General features: G+C 39.1%; 1 protein-coding gene across 3 annotated transcripts in view; it reads left to right on the top strand.

Moving 5' to 3' along the window:
• Positions 1-719: 719 nt before the first annotated feature.
• SPINK5 (serine peptidase inhibitor Kazal type 5) overlaps positions 720-21436 on the top strand; it is a 132346-nt gene continuing 111629 nt past the window's right edge. For all 3 annotated transcript variants that reach the window (XR_009563473.1, XM_030847382.2, XM_060296411.1), the window contains exon 1: positions 720-860. The gene's annotated coding sequence lies outside the window, so the exon portion shown is untranslated. The remainder of the gene's footprint in view (positions 861-21436) is intronic.

The raw sequence follows: 21436 nt of genomic DNA on the forward strand, positions 1-21436 counted from the left end.
GTTCTCACAGCTCCAGGGTTTCAGTTTTGGATTTGGCCCTGCCTCTGTGTGTAGGTCCCTGAGGGCGTCTGTTCTCCGCTCAGACAGGACGTGGTTAAAGGAGCCGCTGATTCGGGGGCTTTGGCTCACTCAGGCCCTGGGAGGGGAGGGGGGAGGGGCACGCAGTGTGGGGCGGCCCTGCGGCAGAGGCCGGCGTGACGTTGCACCAGCCTGCGGCGTGACGTTGCACCAGCCTGAGGCGCGCCGTGTGTTCTCCTGGGTAAGTTGTCCCTGGATCAGGGGACGCTGGCAGTGGTGGGCTGCACAGGCTCCCCGGAAGGGGGGTGTGGATAGTGACCTGTGCTCGCACACAGGCTTCTTGGTAGTGGCAGCACCAGCCTTAGCGTCTCATGCCCGTCTCTGGGGTCCGCGCTGTTAGCCGCGGCTCGCGCCCGTCTCTGGAGCTCCTTTAAGCAGTGCTCTTAATCCCCTCTCCTCGCGCACCAGGTAACAAAGACGGAAGAAAAAGTCTCTTGCCTCTTCGGCAGGTCCAGACTTTTCCCCGGACTCCCTCCTGGCTAGACGTGGTGCACTAACCCCCTGCATGCTGTGTACACGCCGCCAACCCCAGTCCTCTCCCTGCACTCCGACCGAAGCCCGAGCCTCAGCTGCCAGTCCCTGCCCGCCCGGGCTGGTGAGTACTGGTCGGCACCGATCCTCTGTGCAGGAATCTCTCCGCTTTGGTCTCCGCACTCCTGTTGCTGTGCTCTCCTCCGCGGCTCCGAAGCTTCCCCGCTCCGCCACCCGCAGTCTCTGCCCGCGAAGGGGCTCCTAGTGTGTGGAAATCGTTCCTCCTTCACAGCTCCCTCCCACTGGTGCAGGTACCGTCCCTATTCTTTTGTCTCTGTGTTTTTCTTTTGCCCTACCCAGGTACGTGCGGGAGTTTCTTGCCTTTTGGGAGGTCTTAGGTCTTCTGCAAGCGTTCAGTGGGTGTTCTATAGGAGCAGTTCAACGTGTAGATGTATTTCTAATGTATCTGTGGGGAGGAAGGTGATCTCCGCGTCTTACTCTTCCGCCATCTTTCTCTCTAGCCGCAAGCAAGCTTTTTATTAAAAGAGATCGCTTGTGCACAAGGGAGAAATGCCAGTTCCCTGAATAGGAGGGACGAGTTGCTTTAATAACAGTAGGGAGGGTTTCTCTCATTGATCACTGATAATTTTCAGAAATCATCAAACGTTTTTCATCAGCAGCCTGTGGCTCCATGGTAGCTATCAGGAATAGGGACTGATTTTCCTTGGGAAAAGAAATGCATGAGAATTTTCTTCTAGAGAGCATAGGAATGGATAAAGTTAAAATCTGTAGTCGAGCTTATTGTCTTGTGGCAATTAGGTATACTCCTTATCGCAACAGAGGTAAAGTTAATCTTTTACTCCTTCGAGCCCGTTTTTTTTTTTCCTCTGGGGCTCAGGCCCCGTGGGCCTTTGTTTTTTTTAGCTTCCAGGGCCTATTTTGTCCAAGGCCATTCCCTGGTCCTTTTCTAAAATGGCTGCATTCTTGTCTGCCTGTCTCAATAGCACAATGTGCCTCTTAGTTAGAGTACTGGACAGAGCTACAATTTCACATTTACTTATGAGACTACTTGAGAAATGTCCATTTCTCCCTCTAGGCTGCCAGCTCTGTAAGGGCAGAAACCATGCTTTTTTTTTGCTCACTATAATGTTCTATGTGTTTGCTATGTCTGAGTGGGCCTTTGATTAATATTTCCGAATGATTTGTGGGATGGTTGGATATGCATAAAAGCATTTCAGAGGGCATAACAATGTAAGAAACATGTAAGGAATGAATATGTCATGCTAGAGTGTTGATGAGGAGAAAAGAATGTCTGGATCAGAGAGTAGTATATGGAGGAGAGCCATAGGAGATGAGACTGGAAAGGGGGACTGGGTTTGATCATGGAGTGCCTTGGGTACCAGGTGGAAGCGTTTTAGTGAATGACTCATGTGGTTGGGAGCCAGCAAAGCATTCTGAGCAGGTGTGGAGCATAAATGATTTGTGTAAAGAGGATGCATGTGGCATGTAGAGTGGATTGGAAAAGAAAGGCTGGAGGGGGGAAACCCAGTTAGGAATTTGTTGCAATATTACCTTTTAAAAACCATCAAGCACCTACTTCGGTCTGCTTCCATTGGGACAGGGGAAGAGTGGGCAGATGTGAGTGATATTTCCAGAAAAGAATTGACATTACTGTTGGCATTATCTGGCAGAGAGAGAGAGAGAGAGAAAGAAAGAAAGTAAGTCTCACTACAAGTGATAAAATATTAGTTCTGGAAGGAGCCTATAGGATCATCTCAGGTAACATTCTCAACTTTACAGTTGGGAAGTTGAGGCCAAGAAAAGAAACAGAACTGCTAATGCTGCACAGCATATACCATATTAGTAACAGACAGGAATCATGAAGACAGTTTTCCTGAATCACACTCATTGTCTTTCTTTTAACTCAGTAACTAAGGGAATGTGTCTTTGCTACAAACAATGAGGTGAGTTAGTAAGGGGATTATGAGTTATATTTTATATAGGTTTGGTTTGGAAAAATGGTGAGACAATCAAATGAAAATGGCAGGCATGTGGTGGGAAGGGAGTCTGGTAGGGAGGTCAGAACTGAGGTTACATATTTTAGACTTGGTAGCAGAGATGGTGACTTCAGATGAGCTGAAATTTTTCATTGTGAATTCATTTATTGTCCCTTCAGTTTCCCATTTTTGAAAAAAAAACTGATGATATTCAGTAGAGGTTTATTAAATACTTACCATATGATAAATAGTTAACCAGCATCTTTTTTTTTTGCGGTACGCGGGCCTGTCACTGTTGTGGCCTCTCCCATTGCGGAGCACAGGCTCTGGACGCGCAGGCTCAGCGGCCATGGCTCACGGGCCCAGCCGCTCCGTGGCATGTGGGATCTTCCCGGACCGGGACACGAACCTGTGTTCCCTGCATTGGCAGGCTGACTCTCAACCACTGCGCCACCAGGGAAGCCCCAGCATCTTTTTTAAAGTTGTCATGAACCCTATGAAGGAGATACTGTTGCTCTTATTGCTCCATTTTACAATGAGGAAGCAGGGTCAACTTTCCCAGTGTCTATCAAATTCCTGGCAATCATTTAAAGCAGGCTTTCTCAATCTCAGCACTATAGACATTTTTGGCTGGGTAATTGTTTTGTTGGGTAAGGGTTGAGGGAAGCTGTCCTGTGCTTTCTAAGATGTTTGGCAGCATCCCTGGCCTCTATGCATTAGGTGTCAGTAGGACTCCCCCTCTAGCTGTGACAATCAAATAGGTCTACAGACACTGTCAAAGTTTCCCTGGTTAAGTTCAATTTACCTCCTCTATTAAAAATGTTGCCCAGAAGTTTCAACCTTAGGTGATATATTCTTCCACTGTATTCTTGTGCCACTTACTGCCAAATTTTAAATAATTTGATTTTGTTTTTTATACACCTTTTCTTCCCAAGAAGCTTATGAAGTTTTTGAAGACAAAGTCTTTTATATTTAATACAATGTTGGAAGCAAGCATCTTTCATCTTTGTTCTCTCTTCTCCATTCCTAATGTCATCCACTCCCACCCCACTCCAGTTTAGACCCTCATAAGTCTTACCCAAACTGTTGAAATAACTTAGCTCATCTCCCAGCCTATATTCTCCCCTCTTCAAACTACATCATTCATTCCCTAGTTGAAGACTCTCCCTGAAACACAAATATGATAATATGATAATGCATTTCTTTCCTGCGTAAAACTTTACTCAGAAGCCATCCTTAGCCTAATATTAAAGGTATCCCACATTCTGGTCCCAGTATTTCTTTCAAAAGTGTTTTTTCATCAATTATTTATGGGTTGGCTCCAGTCAAAAATAAAGATGTTCACTTTATATGTCCTATGGCTTCCTATCTCCATGATGTCCCTGCTCTTTTTTCTGTCCTAGTCCTTTGATTTCTCTCCATCCTTCAAAGCTAAGCTCAAATACCAAAGATGCACATTCCCACTTTCTCCCTTTAAGCGGGAAGGTGTTTCATTCTTCTTTAGACACCTACAAACTTCTACCAATACTACTCTTATGCCTCTTAGTAATACCTATCTGTGTCAGAATTAGGCATGTGCGTGTGTGTTTTTTCCTTTTTCTTTGTGGGTTTTAAAGTCAAACAGAACAGTGTTTGAATCCTAGTACTCACTAACTAGCCGTGTTACCTTGGGTGAATTAATTTCACTAATTTAACTCACTAGCCCTCTGTTTTATTTCTTCACTCTTATAATGGGGATAAAGTGGTAGCTACTGCCTAGTGTTACTTGAGAATTAAATGAAAATGAAGGAAAAGGGCTTGACATAGAGCTTGGCAGATTGGAAAATAGTGAGTGTTTATAAGTATTAGCTACTAATTTTCAACATAACCGTTATCATTATTGTCAACTTTCTCTGAAATAGGCAGGCTAGATCAATTTGTTTTATACTTTGCTTGGTGATGATGAATAAGAGATTTACTCGTGAAGACTGACAAGGGAAGTGTCAGGAATTTAAAGTTACTGATTATAGAACTAATACAGAAATGATACATGCCAGTTCTAACCCCTCAGAGGGAAGTAGCTTCTGAAAGGATTTTTTGCAATAGAAATTAGGGGACTTAGTGTATAATGAGGCCAGCCCTACTGAGAGCACTCATAGGAGCTCATTGGAAGTTTCCCATGACACAGAGAGAATGCTGTGTGCTAAAGCAGACGGCACAACATCAGAGAGCAGTGGGTAGATGAAGAGCATGGAGCTGAAATGCAAAAGACTGAATGGGAATGCGCGGTTCAGGGAACGTGAACTAAAACCCTGCTCTTTCAGTCTGAAGTAAACAGTTCCACTTGGCTGCCAGAACCTGTTTCGGTACAAAGCCCAGTTTGTCAGATAGATGATGTCAATTTGTGGTCAAAGTCATTACCAGGAGCCCAGCTGATGGATTCATCACAGACTTATGTCAGAACCAAGGCTAATGCTCTCAGTGAAACAGGGTAGAGCAGGAAGAGGTGAGATTTTGAGACTTAATATACCTGTGATGAGTTGGGCACACAATCTAGGAGGGCCGCAAAGGTAGTTTAAAAGAGGGCTCTGATATGTCTAGGTGCTCTGGCCACATACAGGGTGTAGAACTATACTGAGGTTTGTGGGTAGCTTCAGAAGACAGGGCTAACCAATATGAGTTGACATGTGGGGGAAAACCCTGGAGAACAGGTAATCATAATATTAATAATGGCCAACATTTATTGAGCAAATACTATACACCAGCCGCTGTGCTAAGAGCTGTGTATGCATTCTGTCTTTTAACCTATATAGTAACTCTATGAAACAGGTGCTATTGTTATCCTCATTTTAAAGATGTATGAAGCAAGGTGCAGATGTTAAATAATTTGCTCATCAACACATTTGAGTAAGTAGCAGAGGTGAGGTTTGAATCCAGGTTGTTTTTATTTTACTGTAGCACGTCTACTCTTAACTATTAGAAATGTTGCAGTTCAGAAGAGACTGAAAGACCATGTGGTACAATTTTCTGATTCTATAGAAAAGCTAACTAAAGTTCAAATGCAGGAGTTACTCATTAAGTTCCATGGGGAAGCAAGCAATGGCAGAACTGGAGTGGAAGGCTCAGACTTCCCTTATATTATGCTCTACTAGAAATGAGCCTAGGGTTGTAGGAGCAGGACGGCTCCCTTGGTCCCTTAGCCTTATACTTCTCTTGACTAGGACAATGACTGGCCCAGAACCTGGGCAGGATAAGCCTGAAGGAGCACCTGTGTGACCAGTACATACAGATTCAAGGGCTGCATGTGCAGAAAGCCAGATAGCTTGCCCCTCTGCGATGGCCAGCCCAACAGAAGTGAGACAGAGGGGCAGACATGCCACTTGCCCCTGTGATCCTTTCATTCTTTTTCCTTACTTGAGCAGATTGCCTCATGAATGATCAATCAGACCTTATTTTACAAGAAAATGGATGCATTGCAAACTTTAAATGTGCCATCATTTCCCAATTGGAGAGAAATTTGAGTGCCCTTTGCAGGTGGATCCCCGTCAGATATGGGAAAAACGTACTGATTTAAAATGCAAAATACACTTATATGAGAAATCATCCATCAGAAAGAAAGAAAGTAAAAGATTATCATAAGGCGTGATAAATGAGATTAAAACTTTTGTTTTTTCAACTTCATGTTCAAGAAATGCTCAACGAGCATCTTCCTGAGAATGTGATGCCTATTAAAATCATTTTCACGGAATAATTATTGCAATTACAGTGAAAGAATTGTATATCACGTGGTTAAAAGCAGGAACTCACCAGATGCCTGTGTTATTTTGGTGGGTTGGACAAGAAGTGAAGGAAGCTCAGCAAAAGTCTAACGATTAATTTCTGTTGCTAGCATTGTATGTTTCCCAGTGCACTGTATTCCCCAAATGTCTCCACAGATGGGATAACATTTCTTAATATTTAGTTTCAATGGTGGATACCAGATATAGGACTTGGATGTCTACTTTCTGAATGTCTATGTGAATGGTCATAGAGAAGTATGCCTTATAATATTTTTGTTCTTATTGACCTTTTTCTTTAAAATGTCTCCTGTCCCAACCAGCACTGATATTGTCATTATTACACTGCATTATAATTCCAATGACATTTCTGTTTAATTACCTATCTCCAACTCTGAGCAACTGCAAGCCCTGTGGGGACAGAACCAGGTCCCTTTTGTCTCCTACAAAAATGAATTTACTTTTCAAACTCCAGCTCTAACTTAACCTGCACTGTGAAGTTCTCATCAGATTTGATTTGATTTAATTGTTACCTCCCTTTGTTTCTATTGCACTCTAAGCTGTTAGAGTAATATTTATTACATGGTATTATAGGTAATTGGATGTGTCATGCTTTTTGCCATATGTTGAATTCATTTTTGAACAAAAACCTTCCTTATTCATATTCCTAGTATAGCACTTGTAATATTTTGGTGTTGTGACTTAGTAACTAGGCCTATCTCAGAAATCTCTCATTCAACCTTTCCAAAACTGATAATTTTACCCCTAAAATATGCCCTTCCTTGTATATCCCTGGTGTTGTTGTGGATCTTTATCTACTCATTCTAACTTGCCAGAACTCTGGAATTTAATCTTTTCTGCCTTTTCACTCCCCACTCTCTACATCCAATTAATCACTAAATTCTATTAAATTTACCTTCTGAATAACCATTGTCTCTATTCCTTCCATTTCCATGGTTACTTGACTTAATTGAAAGTGGTCTGATCTATTGCTTTTCGCCTGGGTCTCCAGCCTCACCCTTCCTCTTTAATCCATATTTGGCAAAGTTGTCAAAGTTAAATTCTAAAGAAAATAAATAAAATCAGGTATTTTTCTTGCTTAGATTTCTTAAATACTCCAAATCCCAACCCATTACCTATAGAATGCACCTAGGATTTCAAATAAAGATCTTTATGGTTCAGGTACTTCTTTGGATTAATGCCATGGACCCCATTTTTTCATTCCACAAACATTCACTGGATGTTTTGCTTGTATCCATTCATTACGAGCCACTGGGCAAGGCACTGTGTATAATATATAGGAAGCATATTATAACACATATACTGCATATCATATATATGGGTATCACATATATTGGGCAAGATGATGAAAAGGACATAGTGAAGACTTTGAGAAGCTAATACTAGTAAAGAAGACCTCTATATACACTCACACATGTGACTAGGTGTCATATCACTAATATCATGTTAGAGAAAACACACAATTTTATGGGCATGAGAAGAGAGATGTCTCTACTTCAGAAAGTCAAGAGGCATCAAAGAAGACATTTGAGTAGTTAAGCAGGAATTTGTCAAATGGACAGAGGGGAGGGAATCATTCCAAGCACAGGTGATAGCACAAACAAAGACAAGGAGACCTGTAAGAAATTACTGGATTTGGGGAAAGACTAGTGTGAGGGTGTAGCTTGTTGTTGTGAGGGACAGTTACTGGAGAGGAGACTGGCAGGGTCTCCTGGACTAGATTAAGAGGAACATTTATGCAATCATAATGATTGTGAACTTTCCCTTACTTCAAGACCTTTACAGTTCTTTATTACTCAGAAAATAGTGAAACAATATTTTCATGTCAAATAGATGACCCTGTGTGTGCTTCTGTGTGTGATGAGAAGGAGGAGAGAGACTGGAAGCACAGAAATCAGTATAGACACAATTGAAATGACCCGGGTTTGAGAAGAATGAGGATGTGAACTAACGTGGTGTTGATGGCAGTAAAGAGTAGGTGCTGGATTCCAAAGAGAATCTTAAGTTTGAGTTAACAGGACTTTGTTAAATTGAGGTGTGCTCAAAGTGAAAGAAAGGAAAGAATGTTATATGGTAGGTGAATGAAACTGGTGACCAACATGAAAGGGAGGCATGATTCTTCATCAGTATACACTAACCCTGAAGGTCCCTGACATTCAGTTCAATAAATGAGAATTTTAGTTTTTGAACAGTGAAGCAAAACATAATGAAAAACAAAACACAGCAAACAAACAAAAACAGAAGGCTATCTTCTCTTTGTAGTACTCCTTTATCATGACAGATAAATGAGGATTATTGTGAACTATTTCAAGAGCAGTCCAAAAATATTAAATGGAAAATTCCATAAATAAATCATAAGTTTAAAATTGCAGGCTCTTCTGAGTTGTGTGATGAAAGCTCACAGTCCTGCTCTGTCACGCTCTGGGTGTGAATCAGCCCTTGAACTTGAGTGGGACCTTACGCCTTAGCTCCTCTGTCTAAAGAGTTTCGAGTGGAGATGAGCTTTGTCATTTCTGGGCTGAGCATTTCACTGTAAGTTCCCTCCAGAGCACCCTGCCTGGGCATTACCTGGCAGCATTCAGTATTGTGAGTCCTCTTCAGCCTGGGTCACTGAGTCATAAAATAAGTGGAGTCCCTGATCCACAATGGCCATGTGATGTTTTAAAAAATAACTTTTATAGTTCAAAGATACTGAGATTTTAGGATTGTTTGCAATGCAGCATCACCTGCCATATCCGCATTGATACATGTGGTTTCTATATAATCTAAAAAGTGAAAATGGTAGTAACAGATATATGAAACAAGGTCTAATTTTGACATGAGTCATAAATTATTTTTAAAATTTTATCTGTTTTTATAGGTGTTCCTTGACAGCCCAAAAATGAGGATCTTCTTGATCCTCTGCAATAAAAATGAAAGGCTTTTTAACTGGCACTGGATCAATTGTTTTATTTTTTAAAAACTTGATTGAGGCATAATTGATAGACAATAAACTGCACATAGTTAAGAGTACATAACTTGGTAGATTTTGACACATGCATACACCCATCAAACTGTCACCTCAATCAAAACAATGAATATTTCCATAACTTTCAAACTTTTCTGTAAGGCCCTTGTAACTTATCTCTCCCACTCCTCCCTCCCTCCCCAGACTACTGATACATTCCGTCAAATGTTGTTGGACATTTGAGTAGATTCCAGTATTTGGCTATTACAATAAAACTGCTTTGAGCATTCCAGCACAAGTCTTTACATAAAAGTATGCTTTCATTTGTCTTGAGTACCTAGGAGGAGAATGGCTAGAAATAGTAGGTGTAAGCTTAACTATTTAAAGAAACTGCCAAATTATTATTATTATTATTATTTGCGGTACGCGGGCCTCTCACTGTTGTGGCCTCTCCCATTGCGGAGCACAGGCTCCGGACGCGCAGACTCAGCGGCCATGGCTCACGGGCCTAGCTGCTCCGAGGCATGTGGGATCTTCCCACACTGGGGCACGAACCTGTGTCCCCTGCATCGGCAGGCGGACTCTCAACCACTGCGCCACCAGGGAAGCCCCCAAATTATTTTTTTTAAGTGGTGTTCCACTCTGCAGTACCACTGTGCATCATGAAGCTGTATATGAGAGTTCCAATTCCTTCACATCTTCTCCAACACTTAGTATGGTCAATCTTTTTAATTACAGTAAGTCCTGTACATACGAATGAGTTCCATTCAGAGAGTGCGTTTGTAAGTCCAATTTGTTGGTAAGTCCAACAAAGTTAGCCTAGATACACACCTAACACAATCAGCTATATAGCACTGTACTGTAATAGGTTTATAGTACTTTTCACACAAATAATACATAAAAAACAAACACAAACAGTAAAGAAAACATTTTTAATCTTATAGTACAGTACCTTGAAAAGTACAGTACAGTACCAGCTACATCACTGCTGCTTTTACACTTGCTTCCAGACATCCTGGGCTTGAAATAAAGATACTATATTATTGTACTCTATACAGTATGTACAGTAAAGTACACAAAAGCACAACCATTTGTAGAGGATGCACACATGTGACAGTGTACACCAGACACATGAACCAACTTATGTGATTGGACATGTGAACGCACGTTCGCATCTTTGAAAGTTCACAACTTGAAGGTTCGTGTGTAGGGGACTTACTGTATAGTCACTCGATTAGGTGTGTGAGAGTATCTAATTGTGGTTGTACTTTTCATTTCCCCAGTTACTAATGATGCCAAACATTTTTTCATGTGCTTATGTGCTAATTGTTTCTTTCTGGTCGAATATCTGTTCAAATCTTTTCCCCATTTTTCAATTTGGCTTGAAATCCTGTTTCTATTATTGAGTTTTGAGAATTCTTTACAAAGAGGCACGAGAAAATTTGGGGGGTGATGGACATGTTTATTTCATTGATTGTGGTAATGGTTTTACATATGTATACATATGTCCAAAATTATGAAATTGTACATTTAAAATATTTAGGGTATGCCAGTTACATCTCAAAAGAAAGAGTAGGGTGTGCATATTTGTAATTTCATATATTTATAATAAACAAGGAAGTTTAGTTAATTGAAATTATAACCTCATAAATAGATTTGAAATGGTTAATTGAATAATTGATTTACATTTATCCCTTCATGTTGATATTATGCTATATTATTCTCAGAATTGCAATATCTAAGACAGATAAGTTTATCAATTTTGCTAAATTTATGAAAATTCATTAGTACTGAAAAATTATTTATTTGTTAAATCAAACAATTAAAATACTTGAAAGGGAAATTAAGTTTGTAAATGTAGTTTTAAAAATTTTAGGGTATTTAATTGACTACATTTTAAAAAGTTATCAATCAAATATTTTTCAGAGGCTGTTTTAAAGCTGTAAAATAAAGAATGTTGCCCACCATCCAGTTCTGCAAGGATTAAGTCATAAGCTCTTGCAGTCACTGACAGACAGTGCACCCTGAAAGGAATTCAAAATGAAAAGCAGAATGAGGCACTCCGTGCTTTGGAAAAGCAGGCCCCTTAGATAGTTAGATGTATATCTCAGGAAGAATTTTAATAAACCCAAATTCATTCATCTTCCCATACATAGAAAAGAACTGAAATCATTGACTGAGATATCTGTTCCTTGTGACTAGCAGTTTTCTTTTACCAAGATGTGTGCTTGACTGAGTGTATTCCCTAGCCAGAGATCATATATATACTGGCTTCTCCCCCTACCTTTTTGGAGCAATTCCCTCAGAGCTACTGAGAGGCTGTTTCCCAGCCTGTTGTCCTCAGTAAGCTCCTTGAATAAAGCTGAAACCTACAGCTCTTAATATTGTGCATTTTTCCTTCAGTTGACAAAGTGATTTTTAAAATATGGGTAATTTAAAATGTTTTATAAATGGAACAACAGATTTGCAAATTAATTGCTTCAAAGGTAACCTCTAAGATTTTACTGCCTGAGGCAATTTTAATTTAGAGAGAAAAGCTATTATTCTGTGGCCTCTACAGCAGATCTCAAGGTACTGCCAATCAAGGTTTAGTGACAGAACAAATAACTTCAGGACTTGTGGTATTGATCAGGAAAAGCACAAATCTAATAGCACCAAAGACAGATGGTTTTTCCTCACTTCTCACTATGTCCATCTCCTCCAATTGTCCCTGTAGGAGAACCAAATTTGCCAGCCCAAATTGTGCCTCTTTGGCATGAGGATTGATTTAGGCTGATTATTTTTAAGAACCAGAAGACTAAGGAGGCCTTTCTTTCTACCTCCCCCTTGGCTGCCTAACTAATTTAGATAAAAGGCCTGTTCCAGGAATAGAGCTATCATCAGAGATGTCTGCAAAGAATATGGGCTAGGTGTGGTGAGGGGGAAACTCAGGCAAGACCTAGATATCAGAGTCCAGTCTGTGTCCAATTGTCTCTGCACGGCCAGCAAACATTTTTTTACTTAACATTTGCTTTTCCATGTAAATTACCTTCCTCCCCTTTGAAGTCCCAAACTACAACCCCGAACATCCTCTTTTGCCTTTAGCTAAAGATGATATTTAAGGTGCGGTCTTTGACCATTTGGGCAAGTTACTCATTTTACCTGGGTCTCTCCTGTATATTCATGTTTTTCGACTTTTGTTTGATGTTTCTCCTGTTAATCTATCTCATGTCAATTTAATTTTTAGACCAGCCAAAAGAATCTAGAAGGGAAAATTTCTTCTTCCCCAACACATGCAGACATATGAAACGCAGGCTATTCCTCCTTGTTTTCAAAGAGGAAAACAAAATCCTAGAAATGGGATTGGAAAGAATGTTGCTTGAATGCCTGATTAAAAGTTTGGACTTTAAAGGAGATATATTGTAGGTATTTAAGCAGGAGAGGTACCTGATCAAAATTGTTTTTAGGAATATTGGTTTGGTGGTAGTTTGACAGGATTAGAATTAGGAGGGACCATACGCAGATGAGAAATAACGTGACATGAACTACTGGTAGTCTGAACTGGAGTGATATCATAGAAATAGAAAGCGGAGGATAGGTTTAAGAAATAACTCAGAGGGAAACACTAAAAAGATTTGGTCACTGATTGAATCTGGATACCAGAGACAGGAGAGATTCTCAAGTGTTCATGCTTTGTTGATTGACCCTAAGAGAGCTCAGGAGTCAGAGGAGGACCTGACTGGGATGATGAACAATTATATCATCACTATAAAATTGATAGCCTAGTGGACATATAGATGTGAATATGTTATTGTATATCCACAGACCGGTGAATCACAGAGAAAGCAATCAATCCATCAGCCCTGCAGAATATATGACAGTGCCTTTTGTCAATAATGAGGGGGGGAGTGGTTGAGGGGCTGGAGTTTAAAGTCCCAATTAAAGATATATCCTTAATAAATACATTTAACCCTTGAACAATGCAGGGGCTGGGGTGCCAACCCTTCACACTGTCAAAAATCCATGTGTAACTTTACCGTTGGCCCTCTGTATTCGTGGTTCTGCATATGCACATTCAACTAACCTCAGATTATGTAGTATAATTTGTATGGAGTACAAATTTAGTGAAAAAAATCTGCATATAAGTGGACCCATGCAGTTCACACTCTTGCAGTTCAAGGGTCAAATGTAATGTAACCCTTTTATAGATCATAATTTTTTTTCCAGATAAATTCACCATTTCTTCCAAATGTATATTAGCAACATTTCCAAGGACCTCTTTGAATTTTGCTGCTCATGGCTGCATGGACCTCCTTCCTCTCCCTTTTCCCAGTGTCATGCGGTCTCCTTTACTTTTGAGTCCATTAGGGCCTCTTCTCACCTCTTGGCGAAAAAGGCAATCTCAGAGGAATATTTATAATTGTGTGTGAAAGTAAGTCTATAGCTTTAATATTTTAAGGAACTCAAATAAGGTGGTTGGTTCTCATCCCTGGCTGGTGAGCACTGACTTTCTTTCTCCCAGCAAAGCAGTTAAAAAATAATTTAATAGGAATTTCTTGGTGGTCCAATGGTTAGGACTCGGTACTTTCACTACCCAGGCGGGGTTCAATCCCTGGCAGGGGAAATAAGATCCTGCAAGTTGCACAGTGCGGCCAAAAAAAAAATTAATAAAGGATACAATTCTTACTGTAAAATTCTAAATCTGTGATCTTACTTGCCACCACTGAAACTCTAAATAGTTGAGCAACATAAAGTAAATCATGGGGGAAGTTTTAGTTTAATGAAAAAAAAAACAAAACACTGTGCTTGGGATCTATGACAAGAGAGTGTCCCTGTCTGGATATCAGTTTCTCCATCTGGGCAAAGAGGGTGCTAAGGACAGATTTAGCACTGTCATTCCTTGACCCTGATAAAGAAAACATAGCTGCATGGGGAGGAGGGGTGCCTATAAATTTTAACTGCATTTAGCGATTCTCAAATTGGTAGAGAGCAAAATAGGGTAGAAATTTGAAATTTGCTTGGAATTGGAAGACCTGAATGAGTAACTCTGAACACCCTTTTGAATCTGAAGTCTATTCATTACAGGAAACAAATTACTCTCCTGCTTGTTTTATTTTTGTTTTTGGTTTAAGCTACCAAAACTAAGACTTGGGAAGGTAAGAATTCACCACTAAACCTTTACCTTTTTGAGTAAGACCCCTAAGGGTAGAGGAAGGATTATAGTAAAGCTAACTCAGTCTCCCTAAGTGATCTAGACTTGAAATCAAGTCCTAGTCACAAAGTTCAGCAAACTTTTTTGTAAAGGATTTTTGGTAAATATTTTTGGCTCTGCAGTTTACAGCTACTCAACTCTGCCATGTTGGCACTGGGGCAACCATCAACAGTACCTAACTGAATGAGTGTGGCTCTTGTCAAAATCAGACAAGAGGCCAGATTTGGCCCGTGGGCCATAGTTTAATGATCTCAGGAAATTGAAAGAGCATTGACTTAAAAATCAATTTGACAGTGAGCTGGCCTTAAACTTGCTCTTCGACAAGTATGTGACTTCAAGAAATACCCTTTCCTTCTCTGGAACTTATAGTTAATATTGATTGAACATTTCTTATGTTGCCATACCTTTATGAGCCTCACCTATTTAATGCTTAGAGCAACCTGATATTCAGGTGTTATTGTTATCTTAGAACACAGCTTGTGAGTTTCTGAGTGACAATTTAAACCCAAGTCTTTTTATCTCTAAAGCTCATATTTTTAATTATAACCAAAGTGTTTCCTAGTAAGTGGAGGATTTGGACTTAATGTTCCCTAATTGCTCTTCTGTAGTAAGTTTTTGGTGGAAATAAGAGAGTTCTCTGTAGGATGTTTCCGTTTTTTTCTGGTCTGGTAACTGGGGATTTTCTTAAAAGATTTGCTGAATTTCTTTTGTTTGTTAGCTCTAAGCTTGTTTTTGCACTTGGTCAGCCACTGGAATGACAGACTTTGAGGAAACACTGATGCCTCTCTACTAAAACAAGGTTAACCAAGCTTCTCCACCCTCTGCAGAATGCCTTGCCTATGATGACCTGCCTCTTCCTAGTAATGACACTTCTATTAACTCAGAATTTTTGTGTTCCATTTTTTAAGAAAGAGCATTACATTTTTTTCAGTATTACATTTTTATATTTCTAAACTAATGAGAGATAAGGCACAGATATTCATTAAGAAAGGAGGTCACACATAATTTTTCTATCCAAGAACTACAGGTAGTCAAGGTTCCCTAACAGGTAGTAAAAATGTAAATGCTCTAATCAGCCTGCGCTCACTTAAAAACAATATTTCCCATGAAACATCTTTAGAAATCAGATTACGTGTAAAGATAGATAGGAAAATCAAAGGCTTTAGAATTTGAGTAATATATTGAACGATGTGTACATAGTAAATGCTCAAGAAATGACAAGATTAATTTTCTTTTTGTGCCACTGCTTGTTAGGCTTTAATTTAAAGAGAACTGTGTTTGATGAAATTATCCATTTAGAATATATGCAAAATTTATAAAGCCAGCTGGAAAATAATTTGCAAGATTACATTACTATGTATGTGGTACAATTTGTTTTTTAATCTATTGCCTTTAGATGAAATAAAATATTTTGCTATTTAGTTGAAAGATCTATTGGGGGAAAAATGTGCTCTAAATAAATTTTTTCCTTTATAAAAATTAAAGGGAATGGATGTCAGAAAGTAAGTGATACAGAAGGTAAAACTTGAAGGATAAGCAGAAGTAGGACCAGGAAAAGAGAAGGAAAATGGTGTTCAAAATAAAGGTAATTAATTCTTCTAGAATCTAGTTGACAGAGAGAGGGAAATGAGACAGAAGAAAAAAAAATTCAGAGAGAGATACTGGAACCTATTAAAAGGCAGGAGGAAGGGTAAGAAACAAAAGTTGAGAAAGAAGGAGGATGGTAGAGGAGAAAGGGAGATGGGGATGTCAGAAAAGGGAACAGAGAAGAAATGAGAAGCTGCTGCAGAGAGAAAAGGTAAACAAAGACTCAAAAGCTGGAATGAGATGGGCAGAAGGGAAAACAATCACAGAGAGAATTAGTAAGAAGGAAAAAGAAGAAACTCAAGGGAAGAAAGGAAAGGGGAGGAGGAATGTGAGAACAGGTTACAGGGGGCCCTCCCTAACATCCTCTTTTTGAAGTTTCCCCTTCCATGCAGCTTCCTTACTTCCTCCTCCTATGCCTCTTCACTTCTCTTAGTTTCAATCCTGACTCCAAAAGGGAGGAAGCAACCTGGTGATATACTTGAAAGTACGGCAGAAAGGCTTCTAGGAGGAAGGCAGTATTCGTTGTCACATGACCTCCTCTGGGTTGGCAAATGTGTTTCACTTTAGATGCTGGCTTTGATTGATGACAGTGACGCTGGCTTGGAGGAGTCTCCTGGGCCCAGCAGAAAAGGGTGCAGAGATCAAACGGGGATCTCATGCCCTTGGTAATAGGTAGTGGTGCCGTCTAAATAACTGTTTGTCATCCTTGGGCTAGAACCAGAAATAAACTGACATCCCTGTTTCTTAAGACCCTCATTTTGTCTTTTTCTTCCCTTGGGTTCTTTTATGGTTTGAGAATGATTTTCCCAATTCCTGGTATCATACCTCTGAATATAAGTTACAAGTCCTGTTTTTCAGGGATTTTGTCCCTGGGGACCTTCTTAACTCTGTCATTCACCATGTTTATTTACCAAATATTGATCTTTCAGTAGATGTCAGACACATGGTAGAGAATGGTATTAAAATAAAAAAATAAGGAGTTTCTGCACCTGAGTAGTTTGTAGTCAAGTGACATAATCTGGCCAGTAGTAGGGTAATTACAGCACTGCCTTGGGAGGGGAAAGCCTAGTGTGCTATGGGGGTGGGGTGTTGGGGTGGGATATCTCACCCAGCTTTGCAGGGATGAAAGTTAGAAGGCAATGAAGGTCAGGAAGAAAGTCATACAAAAATTAAAACTTGAAACATTCATAGGATTAGAGCCAGGGAAAGAGAAGAAGGAAAATAGTGTTCTAGGCAAAGAAATAGCATGGCTTATTAGGGAACAGAAAGTAATTCAGCATGGATGAAAATAAGAGCGGGGGGTGTGTTCAAATGATGTGTGCTACAGAGCAGAGGTGTGTTGGTAAATTTCTTCTCAAAAAAATAAAAAAAAAAAAGAGAGAGAGCCTTCGTTTGTAACTTTTGCCAATTTCTGTGGTGTAAATATTCTCACCAAGGCCAAATTCAAGCTACCAACAGTTTATTAACTGACTTGGAAATTCGTGAGTATTTAACAATCATTTCTCAAAGGCCAGTGGAGCCAGCTCTAGCACAGCAGAAGTAAGCAGTAGCCAGATCAAGATGGATCTCTAAGCCCTGGACTTTTTCGCAAAGGTTCTGAAAAGATAATGAATCTGAAAGTGGCATGATCAGATCTTTCCTTTAGAAAGACTGTGCCACCAGCTCTGTAAGGGGATGGATTGAGGCAGGGCAAGGACAAAGTCAGAGGCAGCCTCTTAACTAGCCTTCCTGAGCTCAAACCTTGACTCTGCTCCTTTTGGCTTCATGAATTTGAACAAATCACTTAACTTTTCTGGTCTTTTATTTCTTTAACAAAAAAGTATTGATAATATTACACAGGGTTTGGGGGGAAGCATGAAAAGCTATTCTATGGAAATACTTTGTTAAATGTAAAATTATTAATTTATTCTTCCTTTTCTCTCTCTTCTTCCATCTACCTCCTGTTCCCCAAATCCTCTTCTCTGGTCCTGAGTGCTAGAGAGAGCATTCGATTGGAAGCAAAAATGCCTTGGATCTGCACATTGCTCGACCACCAACCTAACTCTCTTGTCCTTTGTTATGTCATGAATTAGGTAACTGCCTCCTAATTTTGAAAAGAGAAAAACATTTGTTGAAAAAATAAAACAAAATTGATTTAATTAGCTACATGTCTTTTGCAGAGAAGGTGGGTTAGTTAAGATGATTGAAAGCTGATGCTCCCCCCACACCGCTTTCTTCTTGTCGTTAGCAATACAAGTGATGTGTGAGCAACAGTGAAGCAGTATTCGTTCTGACTTAGTAGATAAGTGGCTTGTAGACAGAGTATGCTATGAAATAGAATGAAATCTTGCTACTTTGATTCACTCGGTGATTTAAATCTTGGAATTCAGCCACCTATGTTAATATTTTTCTTGGCTGGTAAATCAAATACTTTTGCAAGGTATATATCAGAATTAGTTTCTGTTTTTCAGAAATTTGTTTTAGCACAGTGGATTCTGTTTCTTCTATAACCAAGGAGAATTTGTTGTCTATGGTGTTAAGGGCTCACCGGGGCAGATAAGAACTGGTTTTCTCTGGAGATGGGGAATCTCCCAAGGTGTGCAAGTGGACTGCATCGACGTTTCTTGGCAAGGTGATAGAGCAGGGGTCTTTAAACTTTTTGTGTGTGCTATTGACAGCTGAGGCAGTGTGATAATGCCGGTGGTTTTCTTCTCAAAATGCTTGTAAATGCATAACATAAAACGCATAGGATTACAAGGAAACCAATTATATTGAAATGCAGTTATCAAAGTATTATAAGTTTGTGATCTAGTAATAAATTTGCTTCTTTTTAATATGCTAATAATCAGATGCTCTAATAGCGATCATAAATCTCTAAGTGGCAAAGAATATAAATATTTCAAGAGATGTAATGTGAAAATGGCTGTGATTTCTATTAGTGACAACATCAGAGTACTGCATATACTACTGCCTATATCAGAATTAAAATGTATGCTAAATTTTAGTTTAAGATTAATAAAAGCATCAAAAATATTTAAAACAAATGAAAAGTCATAAACCATAAAGGTTAAAAACTCCTTTAGAGGAACTTTAAGCCTCAGGTGGTGGGGTCTGGGGAAGGTTAGATTAGAGAAACTTTAGAGGTTGTTTGTTTTTTAAAACTTTTTAAACAGATATTATTTTTCTTATTCATTGGTTAGCTTAAAAGGAGACATGCTATTCTAGAAAACATGTTGCTTTTATTTTATTTTTATTTTTTAGAAGTTTTTATTGGAGTATAGTTGATTCACAATGTTGTATTAGTTTCAAGTGTACATACAGCAAAGTGAATCAGTTATACATATATATATCTATATATATATATATATCCATTCTTTTTCAGATTCTTTTCCCAAGTAGGTTATTAAATAATAGTAGAGTTCCCTGTGCTATACAGCAGTTTCTTGCTAGTTATCTATTTTATATATAGTAGTGTGTATATGTTATTCCCAATCTCCTAATTTATTACTTCCCCCGACATTTCTCCTTTGGTAACCATAAGTTTGATTTTGAGATCTGTGAATTCTGTTTAGTAAATAAGTTCATTTGTATCATTTTTTTATTAAATTCTACATATAAGTGATATCATATGGTATTTGTCTTTCTCTGTCTGACTTACTTCACTTAGTATGATAATCTCTAGGTCCATCCATGTTGCCGCAAATAGAATTATTTCGTTCTTTTTTATAGTTGAGTAACATTCCGTCGTACATACGTACCACATTTTCTTTATCCATTCTTCTGTTGTTGGATATTTAGGTTGCTTCCATGTCCTGGCTATTGTAAATAGTGCTGCAGTGAACATTGGGGTGCATGTATCTTTTCGAATTATGGTTTTCTCTGAATATATGCCCAGGAGTGGGATTGCTGGGTAATATGGTAGTTTTATATTTAGTGTTTTAAGGAAACTCCATAGTGGCTGTATCAATTTACATTCCCACCAACAATGTAGGAGGGTTCTCTTTTCTCAACACCCTCAGGTGGTGGGGTCTGGGGAAATTTAGATTAGATAATCTTTAGAGGTTTTTTTCTTTTGTATTCCCTAGGTTTTATAATCTGTGATTATAGGAGATAAAATGTATCAACATTCCTCAGGCAAGGTAATGTTGGCGCTGCCACTGCTGATAAAATAGCAATTGGCAGTTGCTGGCCACTCACCATAGGCCAGGCCCTGTGGTAAGAACTTGACAGTGATCATTTGGCTAATCCTCACAACAAACCATGGGTAGGCATTACAAATGTCCTCATTCTGCCAACAGTAAAAGTGAATCATTGCAAGGATATATAACCTACTCTACATCTTAGACATCTAGAAGATTCCGCACATTGGAATCCCATGTGTGTTTGACTCCAGAGTCTGTATTTTGAATCATTTCATCATTTTAATCATTCTCATACAATTTTTATAAATTTTTATCATGTCCCTTATAGTATTATTAGCTTAATACTCTTCTTTAAGTTGATTGATTTTAAAAGAAAAATTCACATCATTATCATATTTGGAAAGCTTATACCACTTGCCATAAAGAAAAGGTGATCAACTGCCTACTTTGAATTTCTTAAAAAGGGAGATTACCAAGTCACAGAGCTACTAAGCCTGTATTAGAGTCATCCTGAGACTTTCTCTTTGAAGTAAGTAAAAAGATTTTTTAAATTGATGGAGGAATTATTTTTCTATTATGTGATTCAGTATTACTTAAAACCAACTAAATCTTCTTGTAGTCGACCAGAGTAGGGAGTCCCAAACTTTGAGAAATACTGCCCTGCCCCAGGGCAACAGGCTAAGGTTACTGTTATAAAAAAACACACAGCAGCTATAGCAACACTAGCACTGCTTTGAGGAAGCAGAGACTAGAAGCATAAGCATTCATTAGGTGTAGTGGAATAACACAGGAGTATTCCACTGGGTCCATTCACTGGCTGGTTTTATCACCTATAAAAATCAAAGAGGGTTAAAATAAATATTTTTAAGGTCCCTTCTTTATCACTTTAAAAAATTGGGGGAAACTTTATTAAACTTGCTACTTTTTGTGGCCATATGGAAGAAATTAGGAGAGACATTTATTTACATGGTATATTCACTTCTACTCCTGAAAGAATTTAGGGATAGTGGGAAATGATAATAGGAAAATGTTTTCAAAGACATTGAAACAGAGAAATGAAAAGTGATATTTTGTTGCCTGGCTTTGTTGAACATATCTTTGCCCTCGCTAGAAATCCTGGAGCATTTGATTCAGCTCTATAGTCTGGGAAAGTTCCTTCTCTGTGTGGATCTTGGGATCACCCTTGTGAAGCATAGGTCAGCTCACCAGAGCTAACAGCAAAGAAACCAATGCCCAGGCATAAAAATTGACTTCTTCAAAGTCATAGA

Source organism: Globicephala melas, chromosome 3 (genome assembly GCF_963455315.2).
Source record: "Globicephala melas chromosome 3, mGloMel1.2, whole genome shotgun sequence".
In the NCBI taxonomy this organism is placed as follows: Eukaryota; Metazoa; Chordata; class Mammalia; order Artiodactyla; family Delphinidae; genus Globicephala; species Globicephala melas.